General features: G+C 37.7%; 1 protein-coding gene across 3 annotated transcripts in view; it reads right to left on the bottom strand.

The window, feature by feature from the left end:
* The window catches only part of RBMS3 (RNA binding motif single stranded interacting protein 3), a 712107-nt gene that overhangs the window by 89436 nt on the left and 609827 nt on the right, over window positions 1-12844 (bottom strand). The gene's annotated exons all lie outside the window — the stretch shown is intronic.

The raw sequence follows: 12844 nt of genomic DNA, 5'->3' as shown, positions 1-12844 counted from the left end.
TTGACTCTACTGGCAGCTGTTCTTATTAACTAAGCTTCAAAAAATATATACTGGCAGCCCTTAAAAGAATTTAGCAAATATTGTTGAAAAAATAATCAGCCTACGCAGAATGTTAAATTGCTGTAGTGGAATAGTAGAGTCAGGCATTAGTTCCAGCTAAGTTAGACACGTATTCATGACCAGCATTAGTGCAAGGATAAACACTGCTTCACTAAAACAGCTTTCTGTTTTTCTTGTAAAAAATTTGCAAGAATCTGTTTAAGGAATAAGTGTTCTCACTATTTCTGTGTTTCTCAACACCCAAACCCTTAAAACCTGAATAGACAGAATAAAATAGAGACACTTGCCAAGCACAGTCCAATTAGCTTTCTTTTCCTCTTAACTCCTCTTTTAAGCAAGTTGGCAGCTTAGGAAACCCCTTTCCTCTCCAACTGAGATCTGATGTGTGAATACAATAGTCAGGGGCCATGAAGCTCCGGGAAGAAAGGATATTCACAGAGATGCACACCCCGAAAGGCAGCCAACAACAGGGCCCCCTGTTGTTGAAGAAATTGCCACACATGAAATGGGTACAACAGGAAGGGAACTCTGTGTCCTGGGACCTTTTTCCATCTACCCAGCTTTTAACAGCCTCCTAAAATATTTTTCAGCCAAAACTGTAATTAGCTTGCTGGTGGGAGCTTGTCTTTGCTGTCTCCTTCTTAAAAGAGGGGCCAAATTCTACCCACTTCATTAGTTGCATGTCAGGATTGTCCTTTACTGCCTACATCAACAGAGAAGCAAACCAATATTGGCTTGGTTGAAAGAAATCTAAAAATGATGTGTTGCATCTGAAACTTTTCAGGAATTTTTGGGTTCCCAGGCATGACAAGCACAGATTGTAATTAATTAACCAGGTGTTTTGATGGAAAAAAAGCAAGAAGTCTGTTTTTTCTTCCTCATTTTCTATTTCTGCGAGGCTAAAAATTTTGAAAGAATTAAAGCGCAGGGACGTGAAGGAAATGTTGCTGCAGGGGGGTTAGCCAAGTTGCTGACTTATTTATTTATAATAAAAATTATGATTTGGTTAAAGGATAAGTTCATATAATAGTAAAACAAGCTCATCTCCTCCAACTTCTTTCTTACAGCAAGCTCAAAATGGGTTAGAAAGTGTGAATTAAAATTGTGATCACTTGAAAACTGCCACCAAGGAACAATGTATATAGAGAATCTCACATCAAAACCACAATTTCTCATTGGGACAGCATCACTTTGGCCACTTCTGAAGATTTAACAGCTTTGTTTTTTTCCTTACCATTTTACCAGGCTAGTAATTTCCAAGGTCACTAGAAACTGAACTGCAGGGAACAATCCATTATTGGCAGAAAGCTCCACTGGGTGACCCCAGAGGTCTTTCCCCACCTCTGAGTTCGATTATTGTATCAGATTTTGGTAGAAGCAATGCTCAGCCAGCCGTTTTAAATTTAAAATAATGAAGGTTTAAAAGCATGCAGGTGGCTGTGGAGATTCTTCCTGCAGATGGAGAGATTTTACAGGGCTGACTGCCCTGCACTTTCACCAGTTTTACTCCACAGTGCAATGCTGCATGATTTCAGAGTGATTACTTACAATTCACTTTGATGTGACTGTGTGGGAGGAGCAGGTGCTAAGCCAGCATTAGAGAAAGACCTATTAAACATCACATCTGAAGCTTCAAAAGCTTTTTGTTTTAAGCACTGAACAACTATGAAGCAACATACAATACCATCAGGAGAAGCATGTAAAAACGATCTGCACATTGGATATTTACACATGCCATGATCATCTGCTGATGTACACATGTGGTATTAGCCCATGTACTATGATGTGGTTGGGAAAGCTAGGAAATCATATGGTTTACTACATATCCTCTCTATATATTAGCCAACCACAAATAGGAAGCTGTTGCCATTTCTGGAATTCCCAATATCCAGCATTACCATGTGACAAACTTATTTGTTAACTTAAAACTCCCACCTAGAAAAAAATGCAAAAAATATTGTACAGACTTTTCAGGAGGTAGGGAAGAAGATAGAAAAGGACAACAGTACCACACCCTTCACAGGCAAGTTTCTACACAGAAGGCTATATTCCTCTACAGCAAACTGAGGGGAATCCTGGAGGAAAAGTCGATCTGTGTCAATCAACATTAACAGAAGTAAAAAGATCAAAAGAGCATGTTCTGACAGGACGACAAGAGTCTAGATAAGATGATTCTGGGCTTTGGTATCTTTTATTTATTTAGTTAGTTAGTTATTTTTCCCACCAAACCCCCCCCCCCAAACCAACACAGACATTTACTGTATTACATCTGGCAGGACAGAAAATTATCTTAATATCTTAAGTGGTGTAAGGTCTTAATGGTTTACACCTGGAAACAACTATGGTAACCAACCTCAAAATATAAAGAAATCAAATTAATAATCTCTCTTCTTTCAGGACATATGGTAGAGTGTAACAGTCTTCTGTGTTCAAGCATATTGTTCTAAGTACACAGAAAACCTCAAATCTCCGGTTTACTTCAGCCCTCTTGAAATCCCCTCTAAGAAAGGTTCTCTAGGCTTTGCAAGATGAGATGCACATGACTATTTGACATTAGCACCACCAGTCTTACTAATTACATATATAACAACAGAAGACACTGGAAAGAGCATATCCTGGTCCACTATATCAGCAAAACTATTTCTAAGTAGAATTCTTTCTTAATGGTTTCATGAAATGTCAGAAGTGCTTTAAAAATAATAAACTAACTTTAGGCAATAAAAAAACCCCGTCACAATTAGGTACTATGGTTATCAATTTAAAAGGAAAATATTTAGGAACTATTCAAGCAATATCAACATTACACGAATAATATCAAGGGATTGCAGCAGAAGTGGGATATTTTACTCCCAAATACTTCAGAAGAGGAAGAAGGGAAAACAGAATATTTTAAACTTTTTCTGTTGTTGATCTCTTCCATTTCAGACAGACACTCTTCAATTTATGGACTGAATTTTCACTTTTCTCCTTTTCCTCTGTATGAACACACTGACTGAAAATAAATGCTTGTGTCCCTGCCTCTTCCCTCACCTTTTATACTGCTGACTTAATAGCAAATGTAATTTGGATATCTGTAGATGTTCATATTTTGAAGAGATAAGCACATCTTTTTGTACGGTTCATGACATCCTCAAAGTTTTAAGAATGCGTGGTATTTTGAAGCCTATCTGGAAAATCTACCGTTGCTATTTTGCTGTCAGAAAAGGGAGAATTGATTCACTTGAGACAAATTTCAGGCTATTCCATCCTGATAAACTCTTCAAGATAGAAGGCACTGCTCTTTCTTTGACTTCTACCTGACAGTAACAAATATAAATATCAAGAATAAATAACAGCTTTAACCTGAACAAGGTTCATTAAGCCATTACCCATTTTTCAAGAAGATTTAAATGCTTGCTGTAGTTCCCATCTAAAGCCTGCTCTAGTTAATAAGACATAAATAGCCCTGAACTTGGCTTTCAGTCCTGAGAAGGAAGTGGGATCAAATTGATAGTCCTTCTAAACAGCATTTGCCAAGTTATTCAGGGCTGCTTTAGGAGAGGGCAGTAGTTGCTAGTGTTCAAATTCTGTTCCCATGGAAGTCAATGGCTAAAGCCCTATCTCTCTTCAGTCAGGCCCTGAATTTACTCTAAGAGTTCAGTGGAGGTGAAAGAGAGAGACTGGTTTTGTGTCAATCAAGCCTGTCAATATTGTTGGAGTTCCCTTAGGAGATCAGCTTCTCATGCTCCGCTACTTCAGATGGACAGACTGTGCAGACAGACAGCACTGAACTGCCAAAAGGCTGTTAATATCACCAAAAGCAACACTGGTATTTAAAATAGGACAAAACCTTTAGATGGAAGGAGATGGGGATAACAGTGCCCTCTTCTCAAATCTGGCAGCCACTTAGAAATGTTCCATCTCAGGAAAGCAACTTCAATTAAATTGGTGAGTTCAACAAAAAAAGCAAAATTCTAACTAGTGCTGAATACATAATTTCCTTATTCTCTCATTCATCGGAAGGCAGATACTCTTGAGCTTCTACATATGCAAAAATGTATATATTCATGAGCATGTGCTTCATAAAGGAAGATGAAAGCTGTCATTTGCATTCAGTGAATCTTCTTCATTATTTCAGGTGCTCTGAAACTTTTTCTATCTTAAGAGTTACTGAGAAAAGCTTGTCCTCCACAACTTCCGATTCAGTAACACAGCATCATCTGTCCAGCAATGGCAAGAATTACATATATAAAAAAGCAATAACAAGAATCTATTTATGCATTTTAACTGCTTTCACTATGAATATTTTTGAAGATAGAACATTTTTCAGCATGTCAGGAAGAGTTTAATCTCTTTTTCTCATCTTGTACAAGAATGAAAATAACATTTTCAGTAGACAGCCTGGCAACAAGCTCATTGTGGGTCCTTAAACATCTTCATTTGGTTAATGTGAAGAAAAATGATGAGAAAGTCACTGGTATATTAATGAATGGTCAGCGCATAGTCAATGATCTTTTTGAAAGTATGTTTTTATGAGAAACTTGGATTAATTTATTTTTCAGCCTTGGCAAATTCTCCTCCAAGATAAAAAATGGAGCAGAGCAATAACTGAGTTCACAATTACAGCAAGCATCCAAACCGATCAAGCTTTGATTACCACTTTTCTTAACTCCATTCCCAATTTTAAGTATTTTGATAACATTTTCATGTACAAATTACACAGAATATCTAATTGAAACATCCATGCCAGAACCAACCCCCTTGTTTGCCCCAGATCAATCATTTTTAGTCTTTAGAAAAACTTCATCCTATGGTAACATCTAAGCCACTTTGTAAGCAGATCTGTTACTCATATAGTATTTCAGATTGAGACATGAGAGACAAAAGCTCTAGAAGCAAGGCAGGACAGAGCAAGTTAAAGTTCCGATTCTATACCTGGGCTCAGATGGATGTACCTAGCAGGACTATGGTCTTTACAGAATGCACAGAGTTTATTTACAAAATGAATTTTGCTGTAAAGTTTCGGGACCCCATTAATAAAGCAATTCTCTGCTCTAGTGAATCCATTGGCTTCTAGGAAAGTTCTATCACGCAATCTTATTCATCCCAAAGTCACAAATATGCAAAATTCAAACGTCAAGGAATATTAGAGAACAGAACCATAGCTATTCTGCTCTTGGGAAATGAAGAATTACACAAGATGGTACATGACACAAAAGGACATGTAAGGACAAAGCATTAGCCAAGTAAGGAAACCGTAAGTAATGAAGCAAATAAACATGTCATCCTATCCCACATGGAGTGCTTGACTTGTGGAAGGACAGAGTAATATATTTTGTCTGAGAAGCCTATGATACTGGGTGTGATGTCACAGGACATATCCTAACATATATACATAGAAGTATAATGAAAGCATTCTATTACATGTTCAAATGACTCCTTGTTGCTCAGTGTTTTTGCAAGAACCAGTGCTTTTACACAGGTCAAGGAATATACAGCATATTTATCCAGTAGGTTTACATTTAAATTTAACTATGTGATATTCAATAGACTTGCACTGCTGATTATGAAAGTCAGACAAAGGGTTAACATCACATTTTAATTTCTACAACATACCACTTTCACAATATAACTGTAGAAATTGGGGAAATAGCCTTACATAACAGAAAAGTACCCCACAGCAACAATTACAAAGCAAACATCTGTTAGACTAGAAAGGAAAAAAAAAACCCCCGATTTATTTTGGATATTACAGCTTAAGTAATTATCTCTAGTTCACCTCTTTGTCTTAAGAAATGGGAAGCATTCCTTTCATCTTTTTTGTATAATAATTATTTCTAAAGAGAAGGAATATATTAGAAAAGAAAAATAAATCCCAGAGGAGAAATAGTGTGTGAAGCATAAAGTTAGTGTTTCTATTCTGTCAAACAGAAATTACTTGGAGCACGTACAGCAGATAACTGTACGCTTACATTGGAGAAACAGCATGCCAACTGTGAAGTGTGGTCCAGATCTTGCTGCAATCAATGCAAACACTCCAGCTACTATACCAAACAGTTATACTTAAGTATATTGTTCCAGAAGCCCCCATAAAGATTTGTCAAAGTGATCGGAAACTAGAGTCTCCTTTCTATGAGAAACCACAATGTTCCTTTTTACATTCTGTTTTTGTTTAAAAAAACATTTTTGTTTTTAAATTTTCAACAGAAAGCAGAGTGAGAGTGCCTGATTCAGGCCTATTAAAATGCTCCATTTCAATGTTGCTGATAAGGAGAAACTGTTACATGATTTTATGGAGATAACATATAGAAGCAGATGCTTCAATATGGTATTGAAACTTAAATAAAATCAATCAAAATAGCAAAGCTGAAATGCAGTAGAACGGTGGCATATTTTTATTTTAACAAATTCCATTTCTCAAACAACTCTAGTGCTGTGCTGCATTGGAGAGGAGCAAATCCAAAACAGAATTAAGGAGTTCATTAACTTTATTAACTAATAACTAATTAACACTCTAGTGTTGGATTCTGCTTTTATTTTAAACAAAAGGCCTGAATTAGAGCACATAGAAGTTATAAAGAGATTCTCAATTAATCCAAAGCCACTCTAATGAAGCCAAATTTAAATGTGAGGTAACTGTGAGCAAGAGCAGAATCAGGCCCGTAAGTTTTGCCAGAGAAAGCAGCTTCCTCAAACCTGATAATACAGCAAAGTTCTGCCCTAGTGGAGGTCCCTGCCACAATGCTGAAAAATCTTCATCCTTCGCGTCCACTGCTATGACACCTCTTCACGACCCTTAACCACTGGATGAAAAGGAAGTGGGGTCTTTAAATTTTTCCAAGAGCCTTTGACAGCAAAAGAGGAGGTTCTTTCATTGAATGAGTGCGCAACCAAACCAACTGTATGCATCGGCTTGCAGAAATCACTTCATGTACCTATGTTAAGACCTGAATTTTCCATGGCTTTTGGACAGGACGCACAACCAACTGAAATTTGGGGCATATCGATTTAATCTGCCAATTCTAATCACAAAACATAGAATTTGGCTGGGTTAAAACCTCCTCCAAAAACCACTTTGATAGACTCCCTTGGATTCCTGCCTTACTGGAAAAGCCATGTACCAAAAAATTGAGACAGTATCATATTTTGGAGAGGAGCATTGGTTACAAGTCATTGAAAGTACTTCATATGTTATCTGAGATAGATAATAAATAAATATTGAAATAAGTAGGTATAAAATGGCTTTTTTTAATAAATAAGCAAAGCGTCACACTTGCTCAATCAGCACTGTTAAACAAGTGAATGCTTAAGAAACCAACCCACCCTTCTACGTTTGAAGAATTTTTGTGTGGAACTTCTGTTCCGCAGCTTCCCTATACTTCTCTCATGCCAGAGTAACTAAGCAAGACACCGAAGCAAGCAGAGCCTACACAGCTCTTCTGGGAACTATGCAAGTCATTAGTACAATAAAGATAAGATAATGCAAAGGTCCCCTATCAAGATTCTCCCCGTTTGACAATAGCTGACAAGCGTGAATAGTTTTCAAAGAACAACAAAAAAATATTTTTTACGGTTTTGTATAGATTTTGCAAATGCTAATTACTGCTTGGGATTCTGACTACTGTGATTAGCCGTTGTCTTACTGCTTTACAGGCTTATTAGACTACATGCGTTTGGGCAGGAGTTGATTCCTCCAAGTGAAATGAAAAAAACGTGTCAAACTTGAAAAATATTCCTGAAAGCATTTTAAGACATTTGACTGTTTTTCATTGTGAATTCCTAGATCATGACTTGCCACACAGGCACACACTTCTGCCATGTGTGACACAGAACTAAAGGGGGATCAGGTGAATAATTCCCAACCCAGGAGTCCAAGATCCTGTGAAGCTGATGAGAACACTTTTAATATTGCGGCACTGAAGCCTATGACCTGAACTGGAAGTAAATATAACAGCAGTTACACTGGACTCTCTTACAAACTTTGTTTTCTGGCCCAGAATTTATTTTTCAGTGCCACCACTCAAAAAATGCCAGGTGCTAATGTTTTATTGGGACTTTAAACTTAAAGCTGCAATCACTTCATATTAGTAACAATGTAAAAAAAGTCAAGGCAACCTCTAGCCTGTCACCAAGAACTAGTTTTCAGCAAAAAAAATTACACCATGAGGTTCTGCTGTCTTACTGTGTTGCCCCCCATCCCAGATGAACATTGAAGCTGGAAGTTCATGTGTTGCAGCAGGGAACTAGAGAGGAGGTGTGAGTTGTATCATATTTTTAAACAAGCAGCACCCTTACTTCGGTGCATCTACTTCATACTGGAGCACCACTTGAATGCTCCTGTACCAAGGCATACCAGCTGAGTGTGTGGTCCCAGGACTCTAGTCTGCAGGTAGAGGTTGGCTGAAAAAACTCACCTTCTAAATGTGAACCCAAACCCACTCTTTAAATCCCTCTCTGAGAGTGCTCTATGAGCTTTTAGGAAGATTGTACTTCAAATACCTTTTTTCCCTCTCCCATAATCTCAGAAGTTATTTTGTTTAGATGAAAATTGAGCTCTTTTATTCCTTACTGTTCAATTATTAAGGAACAGCAACAGTCAGATTCATCTGAAAGGCTTAGTGATTTTTAAATGATCTCATGTACCATAATTTATAACGGAAAATCAGGTACAAATAGCATGAGGTGCTTTCTAGTTCCCGTCTAATGGAAATAAAATGAATCCCTGGTAATGGGTGACCCTACTTGCTTTTGTGGTCACCCACTTTACTTTTTAGTGTTCTCTTTAGTAGTCTCGAGAGAAAAGAGCAAATGCAAAGCTTTTATCTGAAGCTGCTTCTCAAAACAATAGGTCTGCGCTTCTGCTATAAAATCTATTTTTATTATTCTCATAAACTAATATTATTGATCACAAAGACCTTGCTATTATCCCACTAAAAAAAACTTACTTGCACTGACAGTCCAAAGACAAAATCATTGGAATTTATGCAGCACAAATAATTAATTCTGGCTCTGCTAATAGAAGGTTATTTCATGTAGCTGTTTAAGTAGTTCTTTATTATTTAGTATTGAATTTTTTTATTTTCAGTTTAATTTTATTAAATTTTTTATTACCTTTTATTTAGTATTTATTTAGGTAAACCAGAACATTACCATCACATCACTCCTTGCCTGTGCGACACTGCTAGACTAACACTAGAGAAAATTCTTTTCAAACATATGTTTTCAATATAAACAAGGAAACCTGGCCAAATGTCTTATGTCAATACAGTGATTTCTTTCCACCAGCATAATGATAATTGCTGTACACAGACATTTATTTTGACTAATTAAGGTTGAGTTTTGGCATTCCCTGCTCACACTCCATCATATGTATGCCATTAATGCCCAGAAGAGCTTATGCAACGCAGTGTTACACTGCATGAGGAAAAAATGCTTTAGTTATGACCATTAGCTTATTTAATTCAGACGTACATGTTTAAAGACTACATTTTGTTTACTGATTGTGCTGAAAAACACGTCTGTTTTGTCTTTCTGAATGGTCACTGCAATTAAAAAGTGGCCAAATATACAATGCTAACATTATTTGCAGCTCTACCCATAGCCTGTTAAAGAGTAGCAGTAAAAAATTCTTACAACAGGAAAAAAGATCTGATTTGGGTAAAGATGCCTGTGTCAAAGCAGTAACATGACCTTCCTGATATCAGAGCTGAAACAGCATATTCCTAAAAACACTGATTACTGTGGATGCATGAAATATTCCTCTGTAAATGTAAAAATAAAGCTAGTTTTTAACCAGCTATCAATGTGTTCAACAGTTTAAAAATATTCAGAAATATTAAGATTTTTTTTTTTTTCTCAGACTGTCTAATGAAATTTCTCTTATTTAAATCAGTTCTAATTAACACACATTCCAATTACGACTACGGGGTGCAGCAGCAAAACCTCCCAACCACTTCTAATTTAAAACATAGCTGAGCAATATAATTTTGCTACCACTGTGAGAAAGAAGCAAAAGCTGAAGGGAAAAAGTCTTTTTATTGTTATTGCCCTTCTTTCAATTTATTCTTTCGTATTCACTTAAAGACAAAATGTGTATGCCCTAAAATGAGTGAGTTTGCTAGAAATTAACACACAGCATCATCAACTTCCTCCCTTAAATGCAGGAACACCTTTAAGAAGTGGATTTGACCCTGACTGTGTCAGACCCATGGCTGGATATAAGTTACACATCAGAAAGCATTTTCAAGATAGAGACTGACTGATTCTTAAAGGCAGGAGTTCATTTCTCTGTGCTAGAGAATATCCAAATCACGCTAAACACCTTGGACAGTATAATTGGTGTACCACAAAACCTCACCTGTGTGCTCTACCATCTTCTCCTGTAAACAGGCCCAAAGGGAGGAAGGGAATGCTTTGGAAACAACATATAAATAAGGATGCTGATACCCCCTTCTCTTTTCCTCCCCAGCAGAAGGGGCAAGCAGCAGCTCAGAACATGGACTGCTGGCTATGCAGCACCCACGGGACACACTGAAACCTCTTGCAGCTCCAATGCGGTGCATTGGCTGCTCTTTGCAGCAATTTCCAAGCCCTGAGTCTGTACAACAGGCTTTTCTGGCTGCTACTGAACTGAACGTCACTGTTCCCCTCACCAAGCGCCTGCAGGTAGGGAGCAAATGTGGCACTGGCACGTATGTGCCAAGAAAGGAAGGAAGTACCTTAGAAAAAAAAATTGCCCAGTGGCTCCCATTTCCTTGAAGGGCAAGAAGGTAGCAAGTCCCTGAAGCATGCTACCACCTGGAGCTCCTGCCAGGACATGGAGCCTTTGCACCAGCTTAAAGTAAGTCTCTTCCTTCAAGGCTCAATTGTATCTGTGACTTCCATGACAGACAACTGCACAATGGTTTGGCTAGGAATTTTCCAGCTATTTATGATGATACTTTATTTAAGGGGAAGACAAAAAAGTGGAATTATAATCTTTACCCAAGACAATGGAAGACCTTACTTAGCTCTTTTCAAAATGTGTTGATGATACCAACACTAAATCTAATGTGCTATGACATAAGGAAAATTCTAACCCTTGCAGCTTAAACATCCTTTATTACCATCTGAGACAATATCCTAGAATATTAAACAGATAACACTAAACCCTTCTGAAATTTTCACTTGCAGAGCTCTCAGCTGAGGGTAGAGAAGAAAGCAAACTTGCATATTAAAGACTGAGTGATACCCTAATCTTCTTCAACTCTGTGTAATACAATGTCTCAGAGGTTGTATGAAGGTCATGCTAGGTCCTGCTTTGCCACAGGTCCAAAAATTACAACAGGACAAAGTAAAAATCAGTCCTCTACTCTTTCAGTTCCAAATACTGTAATAGTAAGAATGGAAGTGAGCCAAGCACAATAAGGAAGAACAGAAAAAGAAAACAAGGTATAGAGATAGGCAGTGAAAAACACCTTAAGAAAATGAAGGGAAAACCAGAAAGAGAAGGAAGAGCATGCTTCTGAATTGCCCTTGAAAATGTTCTAGCTTCACACAAGATCGAATGCAACTCATGTCCTTCTCTATTTACAGATGACAACAGGGGCCTTCACAAGCAAAGAGAATTCAGGAAGAAAACACTGCAACTGATAAGCAAATGGCTGAGCTAAATGTCACTGCCTATAGCGAACAGAATGACAGAAGTTTATAAAAAAATGTGTTTTTATCTGAAAAGAGAGACTGAAGACGTGTTCTGTTGCACTATGGGGAACCCACTAAGACTGGACGACCTCAGAACAATTGCATGGCATAAAACTTGAATGAAACTGAGGAGACTCTAGAGTCTCCTCTAAACAAAAATACCAAGGCTTTGTTATCTAAGTCGGTGTAAAAACTTAAGGCTCTATAAATGATCCAGTACTTAATGTGCCATGGGAGATAAAATTAGGGATGACTACATGAAAGATGAAAAAGCAAAGACCTCTCTTCCAGATAAGTTACATTATAAGAAACTATAACAGTCTGACACCAAAATACAACCGTTCTTTCAGGTTTTGCCCCATTTGGGTGGGATCCTTCCTTGTTTTACAGGCACTTGGACACAGCCACGCTGTGTGACAGGTCTTTGTGTAACTTTATTCAAAGCATGATTATAAGCAAACAGCAGAATCGGAGTCTGGCCTGACAAAAGCCGTCTCCAGCTGATGTGAAGCAGCAATTTTCTTCACAGCAAATGATTTCATGAATCAGCCAACAGGGAGTGACAACATTCTGCTGCCAGTGACTAAGTGAATGACCTTTGGGTTGTAATTTCCACCAGCTTAATAGGAATCCATTGCAAACATGATCATATTTTTCACTCTGCTGTTAACAGAGATGCTAATCTGGCTCTCAGGTTTTTTTCATTTTTTTAATTTCTTTTTGCCAGCTTTATTGCTTACAATGTAGTATTTCCCTAGAGACAGAGAACAGAGTCTACTCCACGTTGCTAATAAAACTTGAAGACAACATAGTAGAGTAAGAACTAGTGGGCAACAACTTCCTTACTTTGAGGAATGTGGCAGACCTAGTGAGACATCATGGCTTTCTCCTGCCATGAGAAGGCCAGCTCAGTACTCAACTTTGCAACCTGGTGAGAGACAGACTGAAGGGAGAGGGAGAAAACCTCTTCTAGAACGTTTTCTGGTACAGATCCAGAGATGGAAGAAAAATCCCACAGTCCTAAGGATGGTCAGAAGAGGAACAATGAAGTTTGAAGGTACAGACTAAGTAACAAAAGCATGAGTACTACCCAAATATTTAAATATTCTCCAATACTTCAGCT

Source organism: Strigops habroptila, chromosome 1 (assembly GCF_004027225.2).
Source record: "Strigops habroptila isolate Jane chromosome 1, bStrHab1.2.pri, whole genome shotgun sequence".
Taxonomy (NCBI): domain Eukaryota; kingdom Metazoa; phylum Chordata; class Aves; order Psittaciformes; family Psittacidae; genus Strigops; species Strigops habroptila.
This window is presented reverse-complemented; position numbering and strand designations above follow the sequence as displayed.